Source organism: Pongo abelii, chromosome 4 (genome assembly GCF_028885655.2).
Source record: "Pongo abelii isolate AG06213 chromosome 4, NHGRI_mPonAbe1-v2.0_pri, whole genome shotgun sequence".
Classification (NCBI taxonomy): domain Eukaryota; kingdom Metazoa; phylum Chordata; class Mammalia; order Primates; family Hominidae; genus Pongo; species Pongo abelii.
In genome coordinates, this window is record NC_071989.2 from 118,781,874 (window position 1) to 118,791,746 (window position 9,873).

At 36.8% G+C, this 9,873-nt stretch overlaps 1 protein-coding gene across 10 annotated transcripts in view; it reads right to left on the reverse strand.

Moving 5' to 3' along the window:
• Positions 1 to 9,873, reverse strand: part of TMEM232 (transmembrane protein 232) — a 332,283-nt gene that overhangs the window by 320,760 nt on the left and 1,650 nt on the right. For 9 of the 10 annotated variants that reach the window (XR_008525429.2, XM_054555806.2, XM_054555796.2 and 6 more), the window contains exon 2: positions 7,366 to 7,474. The gene's annotated coding sequence lies outside the window, so the exon portion shown is untranslated. Of the gene's footprint in view, positions 1 to 7,365; positions 7,479 to 9,873 lie in introns of all 10 variants that reach the window. The other variant, XM_054555798.2, reaches the window with a different exon arrangement.

The window sequence follows — 9,873 nt, forward strand, 5'->3', positions numbered from 1 at the left end:
GAGCCGAGATCATGCCACTGCACCCCAGCCTGGGAAACAGAGAGAGACTCCATCTAAAGAAAAAAAAAATACTCAAATGTAATGTACAGGGATTGTCCTGTGAAATGACCTGCCTTAAAAAATTAAAACTTCGAAAGAAAATTTAACTTGAAATACCTCGATTCAGAATTAAGTTTTTTTGTTTTTGAGTGCATTTTTATATTTAAAACAGAAATTACAATATGTGATCTCAGGCTTCTCTGACGTATCACTCCTAGAAGATCAGTAAGTTAAAGGTAATAATGAAAAGTGAAATTGACAAAGACTATAAACTACATATGTGAGAGAACAAATCCTAGAATATCAACAGTGCTTACCATAATCCAGATAAAATAAAAATGAAAAGACTGTGGTATTTAATAATAGCCTGGTGGCTTGCTTGTTTTAATTTCAAGAGATCTAGAAAAGTGTTAAAAGCATAAAAAAATACAAACTGTTAACCAGGTTATTCATAATCAAATGAAGATTGAATTAAAAAGGAATAAAAGGAAGGCCGAATAAAAAATTCCTCTCCATAATATAAAAATCAATTGAAACTATAGCACGTTTAGAGAAAAAAAGTCATCCCATCGATTCTACAGTGAAGACAACAGAACAAGTTTATATAAGGAAGAATTCACAAATACATATATATATTACACATATCTACTTATTCTATATATATCCACTGATTTTATATATGTATCTACTGATTTTATTTATATATATATCAGTAGAATGAAAGATTACAGAAAAAGCATAAAATTTATATATGATAAATTTGCTATTTTAACTCAGTGGGGAAAAATTGTAGGGAGGCTGAGCACAATTTGAAAGAAAATAAATCTGAACTACTATCTCATACTACAGCAAGAATAAATCTCAGAGGGATGAAACTTAAAACAGGAAATAATTTTAAATAATTTTAAGATAATATTGATATAACCTTAGAGTCACAATAATATTAAACTAATAGGAAACCTACAATGATTTTTAAAAATGACAAGAATATTTAGAAAATTTACATAAGAAAAATAAATCTAATAAAGTCATACCTCCCCTTTCTCCCTTTAATTAGTCATCTACATTGAAGTTTTGACAAGACAAATCTAATTTTTTTAAATTATTATATATATACATATATATATATATATATACTCCTAAAACGGCCATTAATTAGCAATTAGGAAAATAAGCATGTCAAACCCATCCTAACCCCTTAGTATGGCATAATTACGCTTTCAGAAACTATATCTTTGCCTACTTGCCCAGTTTTTTTCTGCTTTTTTTTTTTTTTTTTTACCAGTCTTCTTTATTTTATTATTTTTTTTTGAGATGAAGTCTCGCTCTTGTCCCCCAGGCTGGAGTGCAATAGAGCAATCTCAGCTCATTGCAACCTCTGCCTCCTGGGTTCAAGCGATTCTCCTGCCTCAGCCTCCCGAGTACCTAGGATTACAGGCACCTGCCATCAAGTCTGGCTAATTTTTGTATTTTTGGTAGAGACAGGGTTTCACCATGTTGGCCAGGCTGATCTCAAACTCCTGACCTCAGGTGATCCACCCACCTTAGCCTCCCAAAGTGCTGGGATTAAAGGCGTGAGCCACTGCGCCTGGCCCAGTCTTCTTTATTTTTAAAACTTTTTCCACTGCTATGTAATCAATTAAAAAATATTTTAAGTTTCCTAAACATATCATGAGCTCTCGTTTCTTAATAACTTCATGTATGCTCTTCCTCTATCTGAAAATACACTTGCCCACTCACTCCTCAACTGCTGCCACAAACTCACACAAACACACACCACCCCCTGCTCCCTAATACCAGACAACAGGTAAATGCTTACTCTTGTATCAAGGCTCGGATGTTAGATATTGGTCAACATTTTGGATCTGGAGAATCCAATCACCCTTCCATGCTACCTGGGGAATTCTTCATGTAATATGAATGGGAAGTGGTGTTTCATCATCCACTGCAAAAGCCAAAAACGGCAGATCATATTTTCTCAGAACTCTGTGTTGGAATATGACAGAAGTTTGGCCAAGTATGTGTTCTAGTTTAAGATTTTGAATTTTTAGCAGATAATATCAAGATGAAAGTAGCAATAACTGTGCCTTGGGCCATGATAGCAGCACCCTTACAGATTTTCCTGCCAAAAGACAGTTGTGGTACCTCCTACGTCTTGGTCCTCTAGAACAGCATTTTTTTTTTCCTGTCCATTTCAATCCTCGACTTACAGCCTTCCATCAATTCTATAAACCCTGATTATCCTGTCAAATCTTCTGTTTAAAGTAACAAATTGCGTTTCTGTTATCTTCAACCAAAGTGACACATTCACCTTGGAAGACACCTCATTTTAGAAGCCTTCCAACACAATGACTGTTCTCTCTTTCAGGATAACTTAGAAGACATCCTTCAATGTTTCCTTAGCATTCTGAGTGCTCTTATATAGCACTTATCAAAATTTTACCTAGAGAAATCTACCTAGTGAGTACTCATTAAAAAGTCAGGAAAGAGATGAAACTATTAGTAAGTTACGCAATTTAAAATATGCATTATATTTTCTTCAATCATATTTCTCAAACCTTAAGCTTCATTCCTCAGTTGCTTCGAATCAAGGCTATTAGCATCTTCACTGCCACAATTCAAATTAGTCCATAATACTGTAATTACCTTCCTAGATTAGAATTGATTTTCCAGGGAAAACAATCTGACATCAAAAGTGAATCATAGGAAAAAACTATAGCCATGAAAAAATACTTATCAGTTTGAACTGTTGCATTAGAATTAATATTGATTTTGTAATTTAACAACTTTCTAGATGACAATTTCTTAACTACTTTTGATATTATGTGATATCAGTTTAGTTTTGCCATGGAGTGTATAACTTAATTGTAAATAATTTATATTCGATACTGTATTAGTTTGTTGTCATGCTGCTGATAAATACATACCCAAAACTGGGAACAAAATGAGGTTTAATTGGACTTACAGTTCCACATGGCTGGGGAGGCCTCAGAATCATGGCGGGAGGTGAAAGGCACTTCTTACATGGTAAAAGCAAGATAAAAATGAGGAGGAAGCAAAAGCAGAAACCCCTGATAAACCCATTAGATCTTGTGAGACTTATTCACCATCACGAGAATAGCACAGGAAAGACTGGCCCCCATGATTCAATTACCTCCCCCAGGTCCCTCCTACAATACATGGGAATTCTAGGAGATATAATTCAAGTTAAGATTTGGGTGGAGACACAGCCAAACCAGATCATTCTGCCCCTGGCCCCTCCAAATCTCATGTCCTCACATTTAAAAACCAATCACACTTTCCCAACAGTACCCTAAAGTCTTAACTCATTTCAGCATTAACCGAAATGTCCACAGTCCAAAGTCTCATCTGCAACAAGCCAAGTCCCTTATGCCTATGAGCCTGTAAAATCAAAAGCAAGCTAGTTACTTCCTAGATACAAAGGGGGTTCAGGTATTGGGTAAATACAGCCATTCCAAATGGAAGAAATTGGCCAAAACAAAGGGGTTACAGGGCCCATGCAAGTCTGAAATCCAGTGGGGCAGTCAAATTTTAAAGCTCCAAAATGATCTCCTTTGATTCCAGGTCTCACCTCCAGGTCATGGTCTTCGGTAGCTCCACCCCTGTGGCTATGCAAGTTATAGCCTCCCTCCTGGCTGCTTTCATGGGCTAGCATTGAATGTCTGCAGCTTTTCCAGGTGCACAGTGCAAGCTGTTGGTGGACCTACCATTCTGGGGTCTGGAGGATGGTGGCCCTCTTCTCATAGCTCCAATAGTCAGTACCCCAGGAGGGACTCTGTGTGGGGGCTCTTGCCCCACCTTTCCCTTCCACACCGCCCTAGCAGGGGTTCTCCATGAGGGCCCCACCCCTGCAGCAAACTTTTGCCTGAGCACCCAGGTGTTTCCATACATCTTTGGAAATCCAGGCAGAGGTTGCCAAACCTCAATTCTTGACTTCTGTGCACCTGCAGGCTCCACACCACATGGAAGCTGCTAAGGCTTAGGGCTTCCACCCTCTGAAGCCACAGCCCAAGCTCTACACTGGCCCCTTTCAGCCATGGCCGGGGCAGCTGGGACACAGGACACCAAGTCCCTAGGCTGCACACAGCATGGGGACTCTGGGGCCAGCCCACAAAACCACTTTTTCCTCCTGGGTCTCTAGGCCTGTGATGGAAGGATGCCGTGAAATTCTCCAACATGGCCTGGAGACATTTTCCCCATGGTCTTGGGGATTAACATTAGGCTCCTTCCTTCTTAAGCAAATTTCTGTGGCCGGCTTGAATTTCTCCTCAAAAAATAGGTTTTTCTTTTCTACTGCATCATCAGGCTGCAAATTTTCTGAACTTTTATGCTCTGTTTCCCTTTTAAAATTGAATGCTTTTAACAGCACCCAAGTCACCTTTTGAATGCCTCACTGCTTAGAAATTTCTTCCACTAGATACTGTAAATCATCTCTCTCAAGTTCAAAGTTCCACAAATCTCTAGGGCAAAGGCAAAATGCCACTAGTCTCTTTGCTGAAACATAACAAGAGTCACCTTTGCCCCAGTTCCCAAGAAGTTCCTCTTATTCATCTGAGACCACCTCAGCCTGAACCTTATTGTTCATATCATTATCAGCATTTTGTCAAAGCCATTGACAAGTCTCTAAGAGGTTCCAAACTTTCCCGTATTTTCCTGTCTTCTTCTGAGCCCTCCAAACTTTTCCAACTTCTGCCTATTACCCAGTTCCAAAGTCGCTTCCACATTTTTGGTTATCTTTTCAGCAACGTCCTACTCTATTGGTACCAACTTACTGTATTAGCTCATTTTCATGCTGCTGATAAAGACATACCCAAAACTGGGAACAAAAAGAGGTTTAATTGGACTTACAGTTCTACCTGGCTGCAGAGGCCTCAGAATCATGGCAGGAGGTAAAAGGCACTTCTTACACGACAGTGGCAAGAGAAAAATGAGGAATAAGAAAAAGCGGAAACCCCTGATAAGCCCATCAGATTTCGTGAGACTTATTCACTATCAAGAGAATAGCATGGGAATGACCAGCTCCCATGATTCAATTACCTCCCCCTGGGTCCCTCCCACAACATGTGTGAATTCTGGGAGATACAATTCAAGTTGAGATTTGGGTGGGGACACAACGAAACCATATCAGATACCTCTCTTCATGTTGCCAAATATTTAGAGTTCTCATTAGGATTTTTAAATGCTACTGGGAATAAATGGAACAGTATCTGAAATTTTTATTTGTCAAAAAGAGAAAGGAAAGCTAATCAAATGTAAAATAATAGCAGAGAAAACAGACAACATACAGAATGAGAGAAAATATTTGCAAACTGTGTACCTGACAAAAGTCTAATATCTAGTATCTACAAGGAACTTAAACAAATATATATGAAAACAACAAACAATTTCATTGAATAATAGGCAAAGGACATGAACAGAAACTTTTCAAAAGAAGACATACATGTAGCCAACATGTATATGAAAAAAAGCTCAACATCACCGATCATCAGCGAAATGCAAATCAAAACCACAATGAGATCCCATCTCATGCCAGTCAGAATGGCTATTATTAAAAAGTAAATAATAATAATAATAATAACAACAGATGCTGGTGAGGTTTGCAGTGAAAAGGGAACAAACTCTTATACACTGTTGGGTGGGAGTGTAAATTAGTTCAACCATTGTGGACAGCAGTGTGGTGGTTCCTCAAACAGCTAAAATCAGAACTACCATTTGACCCAGAAATACCATTACTAGGTATATAACCAAAGGAATATAAATCATTCTACAATAAAGACACATGCACATGTATGTTCATTGCACCACTATTCACAATAGCAAACACATGGAATCAACCTAAATGCCCATCACTGCCCATAAATATGGTACATGTACACCATGGAATACTATGCAGCCATAAAAAAGAACAAGATCATGTCCTTCGCAGGAACATGGATGGAGCTGGAGGCCATTATCCTTAGCAAACTAACGCAGGAACAGGAAACAAAATACCGCATGTTCTCACTTATAAGCGAAAGCTAAATGATGAGAACACAGAGACACAAAGAGGGGAACAACAGACATTGGGACCTACTTGAGGGTGAAGGGTGGGAGGAGAGAGAGAATCAGAAAAAAAACCTATTGGGTGCTAGGCTTAGTACCTGGGTGATGAAATAACCTGTACAACAAACCTCTGTGACATAAATTTAGCTACACAATAAACCTGCACATGTACCCTTGAACCTAAAATAAACTTTTTTAAAAAGTCAAATGATATTAAAATGGTCATTCAACTTATAAAAATCCAGTAGAGGTTAAAGAAGATAAAGCAAGATTTTAAGAAATTTACATTGCATTTACTCAAATTATTTCTTGTACCAATGGGTTAATTTTCATAGCATTTTTAAACTTCACTAAACTTTAAACTTTACTAAAAGATAAAATTTCTCTTACACAGTTAGTTGACATGTTTGTGATGATAATATTTAATCCTACAGTGGACATTTTAAAAATAAAATTCAATTAAAATTCTGCATAAGCATCATGTTAGTCACCTATCACCAAAATAATCTTAGTGGTTTAAAATACAAGTATTTATTTTTCTCATTCACTCCTCTGCGTGCAGGTTGGCTAGATTTTGGTGATGTTGGCTGGGTTCACCTGGGATTGTCCCCAGAATTCCAGTTGGGTTCAGGTCTGCTCCAAATATCTCCTTCTGGAGCCCAGAGTGAAGGGGCAGTGGTTATTCAGGAGGTGCTTCTCATGGTTATGGCAGAGGCCCAAGAGGGCAAGCCTACTGAGCAAAGCCTCTGTTTGGGTCACACCTGCTAACACCTTTTTGCCCAAGGATATCACTCTACCAACTCCCCAAAGGGCAGGAAAGTCCACTCTGCCCATCATGAGGCCATGACAAGGGTATGGATATACAGTATAATACTATGGTAGAGGGAAGAAAAATTAAGTCCAATAATTTGGGAATCACCATCTTCTGAACATAAGTGGTATAGCCTATCAAGTAGAAAAAGAATAAACTCGGCAATTAAGAAAATTTATACCCAATTCACAATTTAAAATATTCTTGGTTGCTTCCATTTACTGTGTGTGTCCCATTAAGTGTGTAGATGTTAAATGTGCTTTGCCTAACTTCTCTAACAATGTAATCAGGATCAAATGCACCATAGTGGATTGTTGTATCACATCATTTTACAAAAACAAATCAAAAACACCTCTATTGTTTGAAAGATATTTTTAAAATTGCTTATTTCAAGTGATTTTACATGTAAAATATTTAAAATATTACTAAATTTCACCTTTTAAAATACTTACCAGGCAGGCGCAGTGGCTCACTCCTGTAATCCCAGCACTTTGGGAGGCCGAGGTGGGCAGATTGCTTGAGCCAGGAGTTCAAGACCAGCCTTGGCAACACAGTGATGCCCTGTCTCCAAAAAAGATATAAATAAAATAGTGTATAGTTGCATCACAGTACCCAATACAGTGGTTTACACATAGTATGTGCTTAATATATGTTGCTGAGTGAATTCTTGAATAAAAAATATAGGTGATTTTTATTTTATCCTGTGAGCTGAATTTATTTAGCATCAGAATTTCTGAGCAAAATGTTAACATAAATGAATGACTTGCTTGCTCTGTACAGGCACTTTTGTTTGGTAGGACCATAGCATTCTGTGCCAACTCTTGAAAACTGTTGAGACAATCTGCAACTTTTCATTTGTATTTCAACTCAACAATAATAACAACTGGACTTTCGAAAATATGTATTAAGCCCGTTGGGGGGGTTATACGTATTTCTATCATATTATTTTCAAGGAAAATTAATCCTTTATTTACTAAGGAACAAAGTAAAAAACTATATTATTCTGTTAATATTTGGGCTAAAAATTTCCTTATTATTAGTTTTGGTGCCTAATAATATCCTCCACCCATTAATTGTTATATGGTGATTTAATATTTTAGTCATTTTAATGATATAAATGCTATTGTTTGATAACCCTCCCTTCAAAAGATAGAGTCAAATCCTCTTCCCCTTTAAGTATAGGGTTGACTTAGTGACTCTCTTCCAAAAAATAGAACATGGCAGAAGTGATGAGGTGTAATTAGGTCATAAACAACATTGTGCTTCCTCCTTCCTGTCTGTCTCCCAGCTGTTATGTCATAAGGACACTCAAGATGTTCTATGAACTTCATGTGGCAAGGAATTGAAACCTCATTAACAGCAATCAGCAAGAAATAAAGACATTCTTTCTATAGCTGTCTGAGTAAGAGATCTTAGAAGGGGATCCTCCAGCCATAATCAAACCCAGTCATCTCTAAAATGACTGCATCCCAAGTAGAAGTCTTAACTAGAACCTCATGGGAAACCTAAGGCAGAACTATCCAGCGAAGCCACTCTGAAATTTTTAAATTACAGAAACTATGAGATATTAAATGTTGTTTTAAGCTGCCCAATTTGTTATGGGGGTAATTCATTGTGCCACAATAGAAACTAATACAAACATTCTGTTGTTTTCATAAAATGCATTGGCCACTTTATAAATTCATGTTTTAATTCCTGTGTTATGAGTTTCTCAAACTAGTTTGAAGCAATAAACTCTGGACGATTTCAGTGTAATTATTTTAGAAATATTTTGGAGAAATACAGGATGATAGAGCTTTCATAGTGCTCTAGAGACTACTGATTAAATGATATGAACAGATTTAGTAATCTAGAAAGATCTTTATTGCTGTGTCTGCCCATAACTAAATTTGCTTTATTAATTTTTTTCTAAAACAATGTTTCTTCTTATGGAAAAAAACTAAGTTTTTTTAGAGCAATTAAATAAAAAGTGAAACTATGCAAGCCCATGCTCAGACATAATACTATCATTTTAGCACATTCTTCTATTGTGTATCTTTAGTTGTATTTTTAAAAGGTAGGATCATACTGTACATGTTTTAAATTGAACATGAATATTTTCATGTCATTTAATATTCATCTCTAATGTAATCTATAAACATCTTCACTCTAAACCCTTCTCATCTCCATTACACTATCACTCCAGATGAAATTATTACTATCTTTTGCCTCAGCTGCTTGCCTTTAGTAGATGGAAGCCTTTTACTCTTCCCCATACAGAAGTCAGGTGGATTCCTATAAAACATCAATACAGTCACATTATTCCTCTACTCTCAAAAAACCTAAATTTTGTACACCAGCGACAAGGCTTTGCAAGATCTGGCACCTAGCCTCCTTTCAGCTCTCATTTCCTATCACTTTCACCCTTTCTCACTGGCTACCTAGTTTGCTATCAGGGCGTTTCTCTTGCTCAGCTCTGCCTGGAAAACTTCTCCCACATATTCACAAATGGCTCACTCCCTCACTTCATTCAGTTCTCTGCTCAAAGGTCACTTCTTCAGAGAGGACTTCCTTATTCTAAAAAAGATCATCTAAAAAAGCTTCCTTTATTGCTCACTTAGGCTTTTTTAATATAATCATGTCACCATTTGACATTGCACTATATTTGACAGGATATATTTATCTGTCCTTTGTCTCCTTAAACTAGAATGTCAGTTCTAACAATGCAAGCACCTTGTCTGACTTATTTATCATTCTATCCTCATTGCTTAAAATAGTATCTGACACGAGATAGGTGCTTAATAATATATTTTTGTTAAACAACTGTATGGATATATACTTTAAATAATAAATTATTAATCAATAATAATTATTTGATATTTGCATTCCTGCTTATTTTTTCCTATTAGGAGCAATCATGCCATACACATATGTATGTTATCCATGCCAGAAACAATGTAAAAAACCCCTATATTTGTTTT